The sequence below is a fragment of the Anas platyrhynchos genome, chromosome 4 (assembly GCF_047663525.1).
Source record: "Anas platyrhynchos isolate ZD024472 breed Pekin duck chromosome 4, IASCAAS_PekinDuck_T2T, whole genome shotgun sequence".
Lineage (NCBI taxonomy): Eukaryota > Metazoa > Chordata > Aves > Anseriformes > Anatidae > Anas > Anas platyrhynchos.
This window is the reverse complement of record NC_092590.1, coordinates 75,007,108-75,021,167: the sequence shown is the minus strand read 5'-3', so window position 1 is coordinate 75,021,167 and position 14,060 is coordinate 75,007,108. Positions and strand designations below refer to the sequence as shown.

General features: G+C 39.0%; 1 long non-coding RNA gene across 2 annotated transcripts; it reads left to right on the top strand.

The window, feature by feature from the left end:
* Positions 1-985: 985 nt before the first annotated feature.
* Positions 986-13,114, top strand: LOC106017944 (uncharacterized). Of its 2 annotated transcripts, XR_001191728.4 has the most exons (4): positions 986-1,178; positions 1,860-1,996; positions 12,577-12,748; positions 12,836-13,114. It is a non-coding gene; the product is annotated as an uncharacterized lncRNA (long non-coding RNA). The 2 variants fall into 2 exon arrangements; XR_002403518.3 differs by lacking the exons at positions 12,577-12,748; positions 12,836-13,114 and adding an exon at positions 2,422-3,593 and having other exon boundaries at positions 988-1,178.
* Positions 13,115-14,060: the final 946 nt, after the last annotated feature.

Sequence of the window (14,060 nt, the reverse complement as noted above, 5' to 3'; positions counted from 1 at the left end):
GCATTTCATCTTCATCTACACAAAACCAAACCAAAACCATTATGGAAAAGGGCCATCCCACTGGAATCTCATAAGAAGATTAACTAAATATTCTGAGCCATCTCAGAATTTCTTTCTGGAAGAGGTAGGGAGAGAGTAACAAGGCAAGTAAAAGATCTAATAGATTTCAAGTTTTGGAGAATGTCAGGAACACAACAAGGAAGCAAGTACAGGGAAATGAGGTCTGTTCAGCTTACATATATTCAGAAACACAGTGATACAGCGACAAAAACAGTTAACATGGTGGCCAGCCTTTTTATCCCTGCAGACATATGCAAATCCACAGAGGATCAAACAGTTTAAGAGCTTTAGCTTCATCTTTTGTGAACATTTGTCCACATCAGGGAAAAAACAAAAACAAAAAAAAAACAAACATGGTTAAAGTGAGTGAATTGAGTGGAAAGACAGGACTTTGGCTCATTTCTCGGGGAGCAAGACATCAGAAGCCTCAGATAAAGTACACTGACAGCAGTATCTGGGAAACATGCAAGACATCTGCACCATCCTTTAGCAAGCCTTTATTGTCAGCCTTTCCATCTCTTAAAATCTCATCAAATCAAAAACTGAAACAATTTTCCAATTTAGGAAAAAGAAAATCAAAAGAAAAACACTGCCTATAATAATACTTCCTAAACAGCAAAGAATAACTATGAAAAAAAGGCAAAAAGAAAAAGCTACTCTTAAAATTATATACTTCAAATACACACAGAGACTGGGAAGGGGGAAAGGAGTGCTAAAGAAATGCTGAATGCACTCTCAAGAAAAGCATACAGACCACGTTAGCTTGTGGGAATTTTTATTAGTTCTGAAATTAGAAGCAGGGCATTGGGTCTGGGGAGAGGGGAGTGTCTCAAACCAGCTGCAGCTCATTTTAATTAAGAGCTAATTAGCAAGTAAGGCTTGTGGAAGTGGGAGAAGTCTATGTCCCTATATAATACAGAGCAGCTCACTAAAGCAATTTTTGAGAGCTTGGGGTGGGTGGTACTGGCAGGGGAGAGAAGAAAAATGATTAAATTTAGAAGTACTTGAAAATTTTTATAGGTATTTTCTCTTGAATATAAAAAATTAAATTGTGCAGAATTTTCTTGGGTGTAAAGCTCTGATAGGAGAAAAATGCTAAACGTGGAGATCAATACTAGGTACAAAAATTTAGCCTTCTAAATCTGTTGTTTCCTCAAGAATTTTTTTTCCTGTTCTTTTCATTTCCCATGTCAGTTATTCAGATAGTTCTAGGTTGTGTTACTGTGTAATGTATCTTTTTGTGCAATAACTAACACTCATACCAGTTTTCTCCTAGTACTGAGATATTTTTGAATTGTCTGGCTATCTATGGTCTGTATCTCCTCACAGAATGTAGAGTAGGTTTGTGTTTACAAGATCTGCCTTAATTATAGTTTATTTAAATCTAATCTTTTCTTGCATGTGAGATCTTAATACAGGTGCATGGCTGATAATTCCTGCTGCTTCAAATTCTACTTAATGGAGGTATGGAAAGGGATAAAAATCTCCATCTATAGGGATAACAATTTCCAGCTATTCAATAATATTGGAATGCAATTGGTTGAACTGCGGAGATGGCAAGGTTTTCTAATGACTGAAAAATGGCAGATTCTGTGCACACCTTGTTAGAGTGTGGGGAGATATCAAGAAAGAGCATGAAGGGAAATAAATGTCTCTAAACTTCAGTTCTAGGGAAAATAATGTAGTAAATATTCTTGGAAGATGTTTTCAGACATATGAGGGACAGGATGTTGACTGCCAATGGGCAACATGGATTTATCAATGGTGACTTGTAATTAACCAAGCTTTTTGTTTTCTAGGGTGAAATTGCCATCTTGCTTGGCAATGGGAAAGCAGTGGATGACATTTACCCTGATTTCAGCAAGCTTTCAGCATGATCTTCCATAGAACCCTTTTTTCAAGATGGAGATGTGTGGACAGGCACAAGGAATACAAGGTAGGTAGAAAATTTTTGAAAATTCAAATGGAGATAATCAACTTACTGAATTTTAACAGGTGGTTGACTGAGTGGTTTTTTCTGAGGGTTAGTACTGGGGCTGCTGTTTTGCATCTTCACCTGATAAATGTCTTGTTAGTAGTGCTAGCTCCTAGTGTGACCCTATCTCAGGAGCTCTGTGGGCAAGACTCCTGATGTAGTAGGTGTGGTTGCTTCAGGTATAACACAGATAGTGTCTAGTGGTTCTCTGCTATTTTCTGGTTCTCTGACCAGTGACTTCTGCATGCTCTTTTGGTACCTTTCTCCATGCCGCATACTATATTAGCCGTTCAGTCATAGCTTGTGTGTCCCGTTGGGCTTCTGTTCTCTGGTGCTCCTTTGGTTTTGCTTAAGTAAAACCTGGATATGTCTACTCTTCCTACCAGCACCACCAGGAAGGATTTCCCATCCCAGAAGAAAATTTCTTGGTCTTCAGCTCCTATTCACCTTAAGAATGCAATGTTTGTTGAATTTTTCTTTGCTATGTTTCAAACAGGAGATGGTTAAGCAACACATTTTTTCCTTCCCTGTTTATTTCCTTGAAGTCTAACTTGAGACACAAAATTTGTTAAGGTATAGACACAAACTTTGATTGCTAATGTGTTTCACTGATTGCTAATATGTTTCATTGATTCCACTCTTGCCACAAGATGTAATGGAAGTATGTTGGCCTAGTTAAGATAATGTACATTTTTTAGGCTGAATGCAACTGTCAATGCAAATTGGTCTAGTGAATTTATGAAATGTATTTCTCTTGTACTTACCAGTGGCCAATTTGAGTTTCATGTGCTTTTCTGGTGAGCTAGCCATCCATTAACTCAGCATATATCTTGTGGCTGTTAAATCATGCAGATGGTCTAGAGGTGTGTTCAAACTAACATACTGCCTGACATGTGGAAACACTTAATACTAAGAGCAAGAGTTCATATCAACCTGTATGCTTGAAGATATGCCATTTAGACTGCCAAGTTTTAGGGTGAGGGTAGAGGTTCATGGCTATGAAGATATGGAATGTAGTAATATTCCAAAAGATAACTAGTAGTGTGTAAATTTGCAAGCAGTATCCAAAGAAGCAAAAAACTTAGTCATGTGGCAATTACCATTTGGAACAGTGGCTCTGATTGCGATGCCTACAAGCGAAATAAATCTGAAATCCTAGTCTAATGCTACTGAAATGATCTGGTGGTCTTGTGTGGAAAGCAAAGTAATCCAAATATAGTTGTATGTAGGTTATGGGAGGTCCTCTGAACTTGGAAAATAACTTTTGTTGTTGTTTGCTTGCCTAGAAGGAAAAACAGTTCTTATTTTTAAAAGCTGTGAAACTGTTTCAGAAGATGTCTTCTCATCAACATAAAATTTCTGCTGTGCTCTAATGAAGTGTTGGCTTCTGGCTATGTTAAACTTGATTATAATTATTTTCCTCCTAACACCTTTGTATCTTATGATTCTTGCCTCATCAAGTCTGATAGCAGATGCAGAATTAAAAGAAAGTGCAAATGTTTAATTCATGGTAATTTGTTCAAATTTTTATGATCTGAATAAAATAGCCTGTATGATATATTTGATTCATTTTCTTGTGGTGGTTTAATAAATTGTTTTTGTAATTATTTGATGTTTTATAAAAAATAGATGCAGCTTAATGCCATAAATAACTTTTAAATTGAGGCGTTAGTTTAGGCAACTGAACAAAAGAAAACACAGAAACCTAAGATTTCATGCAACAGTCAGATATGTGGAACCTCCTAATTTTTCTATATAAATATTTGACAGTACCTCTACCCATGCTCTACTATAATGAAGAACTTAAAATAATGCTAAGTTCTAGAAGCATCTTTGCAGAGCATTAATATGTTTAATATTAAAGTAGTTAGTAATCAACCTTACATGACTTTTTAAATTGTAGCCTAACTTTAAGGACAGTGCCATTATCTCCTTGAAAATTTTACGTAAGCTTGTATGATTATCAGCATTCATAAATGTTTGAATTGCCAGCTGATGGGTTGTGTGGTAAGGATTTAAAGAAGTCCAAAATATGTTCCAAAACCCAATCTGATGTGCTAAAGCAAAGTTCAAAAACAATGAAAGGATTGTTAGCATTTCAAAAATCCAAATTTCTTTTTTCTGGCTCACAGCAATTTTGTTTGCTTTACCTCAATTTGGGCATAAGCAAAACTACAGAAATGAGAAAACCCAGCTTCCCTGCCATCTTGATTGCCAGTGTATTGAGTGGAGGGACCTCAATCTCTGCATCTCCTTGCTGGTCTAGCATGTCCTCAACAGGGGTAGGTGAACTCTCCTTGCTTACAGTAGCAAGGACAATGGATAACAGTTCAAGTTAGTAGAAGATACTCCTACCTTTTCTAGGAAAGTATCCAGGAAAGCAAAGGAAGATAGTGGGTTTCTTTGGATGTATATGATATATAGAGATATATATGATAATGTGCTACGTTAAAATGCTGTACTAAATACATGGATGTTTGTTTATTCATGCTTCTATGCTATTATAAGATTTCAGTTCTTCACTGTTCAGGAAATAATTTCATAATTTCTCTCCAAGCAATTATGCCAGCACATCAGGCAAACAATTTTATTACAAAGTATTAAAACTAATATTTGAAAAACACTGCAAAACTCTCAGGTGCCTGTCAAACAATATTAATTGGAAGTTATAATGCAAAATTGCTACATTGTTCATCCAATGTTTAACAGTCTTCATAGTGTTTTTTGTTAGGAATGGATATTCTTCTCCTGATGGACAGAAGGACAGAAGTCAGAGTCTATCTTGGAAAGCTCCCAAACAGCACTAATTTAACTTATTATGCTAATCAGTCATTTTTAGCAAGATTTTTTTGGTAAGCCACACTTACTGTGTCTGCTGTGTCCTGCTATCAAGTTGGGTTCACAGAATCACAGAATTTCTAGGTTGGAAGAGACCTTGAGATCATCGAGTCCAACCTCTAACCTAACACTAACAGTCCCCACTAAACCATATCCCTAAGCTCTACATCTAAACGTCTTTTGAAGACTTCCAGGGATGGTGACTCCACCACCTCCCTGGGCAGCCCGTTCCAGTGCCTCACAACCCTTTCAGTAAAGAAATTCTTCCTAACATCTAACCTAAAACTCCCCTGGCGTAACTTTAGCCCATTCCCCCTCGTCCTGTCACCAGGCACATGGGAGAACAGGCCAACCCCCACCTCTCTACAGCCTCCTTTAATGTACTTATACAGAGCAATAAGGTCACCCCTGAGCCTCCTCTTCTCTAGGCTGAACAAGCCCAGCTCCTTCAGCCGCTCCTCATAGGACTTGCTCTCCAGGCCCCTCACCAGCTTCGTCGCCCTTCTTTGGACCCGCTCAAGCACCTCGATGTCCTTCTTGTAGCGAGGGGCCCAAAACTGAACACAGTACTCGAGGTGCGGCCTCACCAGAGCCGAGTACAGGGGGACGATCACCTCCCTAGCCCTGCTGGTCACAGTGTTTCTGATACAAGCCAGGATGCCGTTGGCCTTCTTGGCCACCTGAGCACACTGCTGGCTCATATTCAGCCGACTGTCCACCATCACTCCCAGGTCCTTCTCTGCCTGGCAGCTCTCCAACCATTCCTCTCCCAGCCTGTAGTTCTGCTTGGGGTTATTGCGCCCCAGGTGCAGGACCCGGCACTTGGCCTTGTTGAACTTCATACGGTTGACCTCAGCCCATCGGTGCAGCCTATCCAGATCCTCCTGCAGAGCCTTCCTACCCTCGAGCAGATCGACACACGCACCTAGCTTGGTGTCATCTGCAAACTTAATGAGGGTGCACTCAATACCATCATCCAGATCATTGAAGATGTTAAAGAGGACCGGCCCCAGCACCGAGCCCTTGGGGGACGCCACTAGTGACTGGCCTCCAACTGGACTTGGCTCCATTCACCACAACTCTTTGGGCCCGGCTATCCAGCCAGTTTCTAACCCAACGAAGCGTGTGCCAGTCCAAGCCAAGAGCAGCCAGTTTCTTGAGGAGAATGCTGTGGGAGACGGTGTCAAAAGCCTTGCTGAAGTCAAGGTAGACCACATCCACAGCCTTTCCCTCATCCACCCAGCGCGTCACTTTGTCGTAGAAGGAGATCAGGTTCGTCAAGCAGGACCTGCCTTCCATAAACCCATGCTGGCTGGGCCTGATCGCCTGCTTGCCCTTCAAGTGCCGCATGATGACTCCCAAGAGGATCTGCTCCATGAGAGGATCTGCTCCATGGGTTGTTTTATCTGTTAGTTTAGAAAACTTCTCAGCTCCTTCAGATCAGTGTAACTGATTTTAAGTTTATTAAGCTAGTGTCTTAAATAGAATGACTTCTTTCTTTTTGGACTCAGCCTAAGTTATGGCCCTGGCTCAAGCAGTCTATTGTCTTCTAAAGTGACTTCTAAATCTAGTTAGTTCTGAATGCAAATTTCCAATGAGAATTACATTGACCACCAAAATCCTTTAAGCAGCTGTAGAATATACAGTCTTGCTTTTAAGTCACTGCATGTGGTACTCAAGGAAAGGGTGGAGTTGCAGTGACACCAGGACATCAGGCTAGAGTTTTCTATTTCTTCCTCTCTACCTAGAGGTCCTAACAATTTGTCAATAACCTCACACACTTTGAGCTTCTTAGGCTTCAAGGTTTCTTTGGCTCTGTTGCTGCACACATCTTACCACATATTTCTCCTGGGTTATTTCCCTTGCCTTTATCCATTAGGTATTTTTGTGACCTGTTTGGTATTTCAGAAGTCCATTGAAATTTGAGTAATATGGAAGAGAACAGTGATCAGAAAAAGGAAAAAAACTATTACACTTTTTTCAAGGTACTATAAGAAGTATGCCCTGCTCTCCCAGTGTAATATAGATATATTGATCTACTTGGAGTAGGTGACATTTTTAAACAAACTCTACCAGAATTAATAGTACAGCCAGAATCACGTTCTCAGGCACACTTTCTAGTGTATCTGATGAAGTCAAGTAACTGCAGGCAAGCTCTGAAACTTACAAAAAAACAAACAAACAAAAAAAAAAACTACTATATAGTAGTTTTACTACTATATAGAGTAGTATAATATACATTTGAGATTATAAAATTTGGTGTAACTTGGGATTTTGTACAGATATGTGACTATGAGAAGAACTTGTTTGCAACTATATTTAAGACTAAGTTTAGAACAGTATAGGGTTTTGTTTAAAATATATGCGAAAAAAAAGGCTTGCCTCTAGGTTTAATCAATTTGAAAATGCTTCAACGAAAGGCCAGGCAGAGCATTTTAGGTAAGATTAATGCACACTATTGGGGGGTTTTATATAAGTTCATTTTTCTTTTCTGTCTGCCATGATGTCAGTGGCTCATGTTTTCAGCCAGTAAAACACAACCTAAAATTATAGGTTGCTAAATACAGATAACTTGGCACATCACGTAGTTTGACAGTTTATTTGTAATGAAGACCCCAAAGCAAAACCTAAAATGTTAATTGAGGCAGAGATAAAACCTTGCTATAATTTTTAGTTGTTGCAGCTTAAATTAAGGGACAGAAAATATGATAAAGCTCAACAATAGATGAATACAGAGGTGGGTGACTCAGAACAGGATTTCTCTCACTAGATTCCATTTAAGAGGCAAGGGTCATAATTTGAAGGTTAAACTTTCTGCAGCACAAGGACTTGTTAATGATGTAAATAAAACTGATTCCCCCTTTATAAATGGATTAATTCAGGCTTAGTAACCAAATAGGAAATAAGTTATTAATGTTTTATAACTCTAGGTTGAGTTCAGATGCCTTAGAGTAGAGGTTATTTGAGAAGGGGAATTCTTTAATTCTGTAGGAATTAAAGCCAATTCCTATGTAGAGTTGTATCATGTATTTCACTAGCAGGAGCCCACAAGAATGGAGATTCGCTATCTGTCAGTTAAAAGTAAGTTTGAGTATATCAAATGGGAATGAAACGTGTTCATGTTACATTGATCTTGAGGATAAACATGGTTGTGTGAATACAAAATTGGGGGTTGCAGTTTTCTAAAGAAATACTGCAGAAAATTTCAATTCCATTTGAATACCTTAGAGTCAAATGCCTATAACTTAGTTGTTAGGACAGTAGTTAAAAACTTCTTCAGCCTTTATTCCAATTGCGTTATGTCTACTTCACGTCTGTTATGTGAACAAATCATTAAGTAAAACTTCACTTGTGCAGTGACAGTTTCCCAGGCTCTTCCCTCCAACTGAGTAATTTATCTCTGAGAATGTACAGTCATGCTTGTTTTTTAAATAACCCAAATCCAATCTTACTCCTTCTGAAGGTAAATAGGGTTTAAAAAATTAACTAATCAATGATGGAAGGTAAATTATCACAGTATTCCAAAAAGGCCTTTTTCATCAGAGGGAATAAGGGTGAAACAGAAGCCTCCTAAGTGAAATGTTTTTAAGGTTTTAAAGTCCACTTCTACAAGTAATAAAAGCAAAGAATGGGGAACAGGTGAGATTCTTAATTGTGTTCAAAATCTGTATTATCAAAATAATATGATAATAAAAGTACATAGCTATTAGTGATGTAGTTGGAATCTAAACATAAAAATAACTGACCTTAGAGACTATCAAAAAGCTTAACATACTATTACTTGATCCATCTAGCATTCACTTTGTAATAAACAAAGCTAAATGTATAATTTTCCTAGTAATTGATGTTTTAGACCCTGAAGTAGTTTTAAGTGTAAGCAACTGCATTGTAGTTAGGCCTTTATATAAACATAATTGCATTGCCACCATACTTCACCTTAATCCCTAAGTGTCTGCTATGATTGCCAAGGGTGTTATTTGTCACTTCAAATTTGAAGTTAGATATTTGTCCACTGAGAATTGAACTGAGATTGATTTTTTTTTTTTCATGTTGCATGAATATAGCAGATTGAGGTCTTATCAAGGGACATGCTAATTTGAAGTTTGATATTTAGTGTTTTTTTTTTTTTAGGGAACACAGCTACTGTATGATTTTTTTCTGCATTTAAATGCAGAAACTTAAACTCTGATTAGGTTACTCCAGAGCTATCGAATAAAGATCCATTAAATTATCAAGAAGCAAAATTGCAGGGAACATGATAGAAGAGGAAGGAGAGAGATGAATCACTGTTCAGTGCTTTCAGAGGCTTTAGGTCTTCCTAGCAGGAAGACAGAAAAAGTTAGTTTCTGGTAGTTCTTTTCATTAATGCAATGTTGAAAAATGGCATATGTACCTCTACAATGCAGGGTATTCAGGGGAACAAATTCCTTCCTTACCAAGATTCTTTGAAATGTTTTAAGTCAGACATATGTAAACACAGTAACTTTTTTTGCAGAGCAGTTCTGTCATTTCCAATATTTCCACTCTGTGAGCATAAAAAGCTAAGCTTTGAGGTGGTAGCTGGACAGTTCATAAATTCAAAGTTATTCTTTGGACCAAAGGGTAACTCATGATGATTTATCCACCTGTGCAGCTTGGTTCCTGGAATTTCATTTTAATGCTCCTTTGTTAGGTGCAATAATTTTGTCACTAGTGCATATTCTGAGTATGTGATGTTGAAAATATCTAAGATGCACATTCACAACAATTTATATTACTTGCTTAAGCCAGGCACTTGAACAACTAGATGGAGATAAGTACATTTGTTTCCTGTCTCAGCTGGTGAAGTTTTCCTTTGATATCAATAATAAAATGGCATGCTTAGTATCTTCATCAGTGACAGTGGGATTGAGTACACCCTTAGCAAGTCTGAGAGTGATACCAAGCTCAGTGGTACAGTTGGTAAGCTAGCGGGACATTAATGGGCTTGAGGAGTGGATCCACGTGAAACTCATGAAGTTTAATATGGCCAATTGCAAGGTACTTCACCTGGACTGGAGCAATCCACAATATCAATACAGACTAGATGATGAAATGATTGAAAGCAGCCCTGCAGAGAACGGCTTGGGGGAATGGATGACAAACAATGTAAACCAGCAATGTGCACTTACAGTTCCAAAAGCTTTACGTATCCTGGGCTGCATCAAAACTATGTTCAGTAGGTGATTCTCCCCTTCTGCTCTACTTTCATGAGACACCACCTGGAGCAGTAGTCAGATTTAGAGTCCCCAGCACAAGAAAGATATGGACAACTTCGAGTAGATCAAGAGGAAGGCCATGAAGATGAGAGGGCTGGAACACCTCTCCTATGAAGAAAGGCTGAGAGAGTTGGGGTTGTTTAGCATAGATAAGAGGAGGCTCCAGGGAGACCTTTCAGTACCTAAAGGGGGCTTATAAGGAAGAAACACATTTTATTGGGGGCTATAGTGATGGGGCAAGGAATAATGTTTTTAAAACAAAAAGGATAGATTTAGATTGGATGTGAGGAAGACATTCTTTATTATGAGGGTGGTGAGATACTGGAACGGATTGTCCGGAAAAGTTGTGGATGCCCATCATTGGAAGCGTTCAAAGAACATTGGATGGGGCTCTAAGTATTCTCATGTAGTAAAAGATGACCCTGCACAAGGCAGGACAGTTGGAACCAGATCTTTAAGGTCCCTTCCAAGCCAAACCGTTCTATGATGACATCAGCACTGATGAATTCTCTGGGCAATATCAGGATAGTTAAGCTGAAATTGCTTGGGTTTCCAGGCTCCCAGCACCCTCATTAAAGAAGGATCAATCTAGGCTGAGTACAGTATTACAGAGTTTTTGAAGCTGTAAGGTGTATTACATTGTAACCCAGCTTCCTATACAACAAAGTGAGAATAGTTCTGCCAGTTATCTTGTTTTGAATCCTGAAGAACCTAATTTGACTGAACTTTATCTATGTGAAAGACATGAGGTCTTATCACTGAACAGTAGATGTTCCAGAACAGTGTGCTATGTATGTTATGGATAATGGTTATTAACTTGTACTAACAGGAAGAAATGTATTGCCATGCAATGATTGTACCTCCAATTTAGCCATTATTTGAATTCTACCTACATTGTAGGCAACAAAACACAGCAAGTCAGTTGCCGGGCCAAAAACTCTGAAGAAAAACTGATTCAGTAATAACACTGACTTGTATGCAATCTAGCCAAATATTAACATACTGTAGAGTTAGGCTCTTAGACAAATGTGAAAACAGAACAAACTAAAGTGGGAGAAAGGAGGAGGTATTGTGGTTGCGTACTTGTCACTTCATGTAATTTTGGCAATGCTGAGGTAGATCTGGCCTTTCCAGATTAGAGAGAAATTTGGTTTTATAAGTCTTTAAGAGAATAATACAGATATTGCGTTCTTTTCAGTAATGCATAAGATCTAATTGCTCTCAATTAACTGTAACTTTGTCAGTAATTTCTAAGTAAATTTGGTATATTCTGATGCTTTTGATATACTGAAGTAACCACGGATTGTTTCATTCTGTACTTTCTATTCTTATGATAAAGCAGAATACCTATGCAATCTTACTGTTGAATTTCATTTGCAAATTTCTTTTAAAGCAGGGTGGATAATAGTGCCAGAAGTATTCCCTCAATCTGCTGCTCTGGTTGCTGAGTGGTAGCAGCCCTTTAACTAGCATATGGCAACAAACTTCTTGAATGCTATTGTTAACAGCTACTGGATCCCTTTTCAGGTGGTCTCCAATGCATACAGTACTAATGCTCATCCATTTCTAAAGAAGATAGAAAATAGTCTAATGTTGGCTCTGCTTTTCTCTGTCATTAGACATTTTACATTATTTACAATACAAAAGTAGTTGCTAACAACAGATTGATAACTACCTTACTATAAGGTGCCTTCAGGATTTTGAAGCTACCCTTCCTATTTTAAATCTGCCTTTCCTGGATTAGGTGACTGTTTACTGGTTCCAAGCAATACTTTTTTTTTTTTTTAACTGTACATAGTGTCTGATAAGGTTTCTTCATACAGAGCTTAGATAATGATGTATGTAAGGAAATTAATTCATTCTTGTTTATCAGTGTGTATGCTTCAATACTGTTCTGGACTCCATGTCAGGTTGCAAAGCATTCAGGAAAGTGTATTCCTGCCATGAAAATATGGTTATTTCCCTGTATTTTCCGGACAGAACATGGCATTTTTCCACACAGCTTTGCACCATAGGAATGGCTGTGGTACATCAGGTGAAGTGTGCATCTAGATGTATATGCTGTCACACATCATGACCCGTGTTTGATGAAAGGATAAAGGTACAGGAACAGGAGAAGCTGTGATTATTTTCCAGAGTATATCTTCCCCACTTGAGGAAATTACTGTTCAGAGTCCTGCAAACCAAAGAAAATGCCTTTACTCATAGGCCACGGTTAATTTACTTTATAAATGTCCTCAACTTCTTCAGTTGTTTTTTAAATGCATCTAAAAGTTTAGATACACAAAAGCCTGTGGCAAGAAGCACTATAGTTTAGCTACACACTGAAAATGCAAACTTACTGTGGATCTGCCTGCTTTGTATTTCATTTTATTGAAAGAGACAATGAATGACTTGCTATCTTTTTACCTTTTATGTGCCACTCACAGCATCTGTCATGTACATCTCCACTCATCTTTTTTCCAGGCTGAAAAGTACTATCCTATTTTACGCTCTTCATGCTAATGCAGTCCTGTATCTTTGATCATCCTTCTTGTAATTCTGCAAGAACAAGAGAAGGTACTGCGAAGCTAAATGAGATTGTAGGGCAATCCAATAATAAGTGGATCTACAGGCCTCTCAAATGTTTTGCTTTAAGGTATATTATCACCTCTGAAACTGTGCATCATACCCCAACCCAAATCTCCACCAGCTGGGGGAGACCATAGCATGTTTTCTCTTGCAGATTGGTACATTTGCCTCCTGCAATGAAGCCAGTCAAGTACAGGAGGAGAAGAGGGATGCTAAAGAGTGGGATTATATCCATGGTCGGATTACTGGGGAACATTAAGATAAAGGCAAAATTTATTTCAGTGTCTGTGATGCCAAGAAGAGTAAGACAGCCTTTCCATATGACCTGTATATCTTATGCTTAATACCTCTAACATCTCAAGGAGCAGTAGTAGTTTTTTTTCATTGTGTAAGTGTAAAAAATACTCAAAATAAAATGCTTTGAAATTGTTTATTTGGATTTCATAAAACAACTTTCTGGGTTAAAAATGACAAGCTTTTCTGCTTCTTTGCCTTTTATTCATTCTGGCATTTCTTTAAAATCTGACCCAAAAACTACATGGCAGGTTTTTTAAGCATTGCTTTTGTAAACTTTGCCTTGCAGACAGTAACCCTTTATAAAAAGGTGAATAGAATCACAGAATCACAGAATTTCTAGGTTGGAAGAGACCTCAAGATCATCGAGTCCAACCTCTAACCTAACACTAACAGTCCCCACTAAACCATATCCCTAAGCTCTACATCTAAACGTCTTTTGAAGACTTCCAGGGATGGTGACTCCACCACCTCCCTGGGCAGCCCGTTCCAGTGCCTCACAACCCTTTCAGTAAAGAAATTCTTCCTAACATCTAACCTAAAACTCCCCTGGCATAACTTTAGCCCATTCCCCCTTGTCCTGTCACCAGGCACATGGGAGAACAGGCCAACCCCCACCTCTCTACAGCCTCCTTTAATGTACTTATACAGAGCAATAAAGTCACCCCTGAGCCTCCTCTTCTCTAGGCTGAACAAGCCCAGCTCCTTCAGCCGCTCCTCATAGGACTTGCTCTCCAGGCCCCTCACCAGCTTCGTCGCCCTTCTTTGGACCCGCTCAAGCACCTCGATGTCCTTCTTGTAGCGAGGGGTCCAAAACTGAACACAGTACTCGAGGTGCGGCCTCACCAGAGCCGAGTACAGGGGGACGATCACCTCCCTAGCCCTGCTGGTCACAGTGTTTCTGATACAAGCCAGGATGCCGTTGGCCTTCTTGGCCACCTGAGCACACTGCTGGCTCATATTCAGCCGACTGTCCACCATCACTCCCAGGTCCTTCTCTGCCTGGCAGCTCTCCAACCATTCCTCTCCCAGCCTGTAGTTCTGCTTGGGGTTATTGTGCCCCAGGTGCAGGACCCGGCACTTGG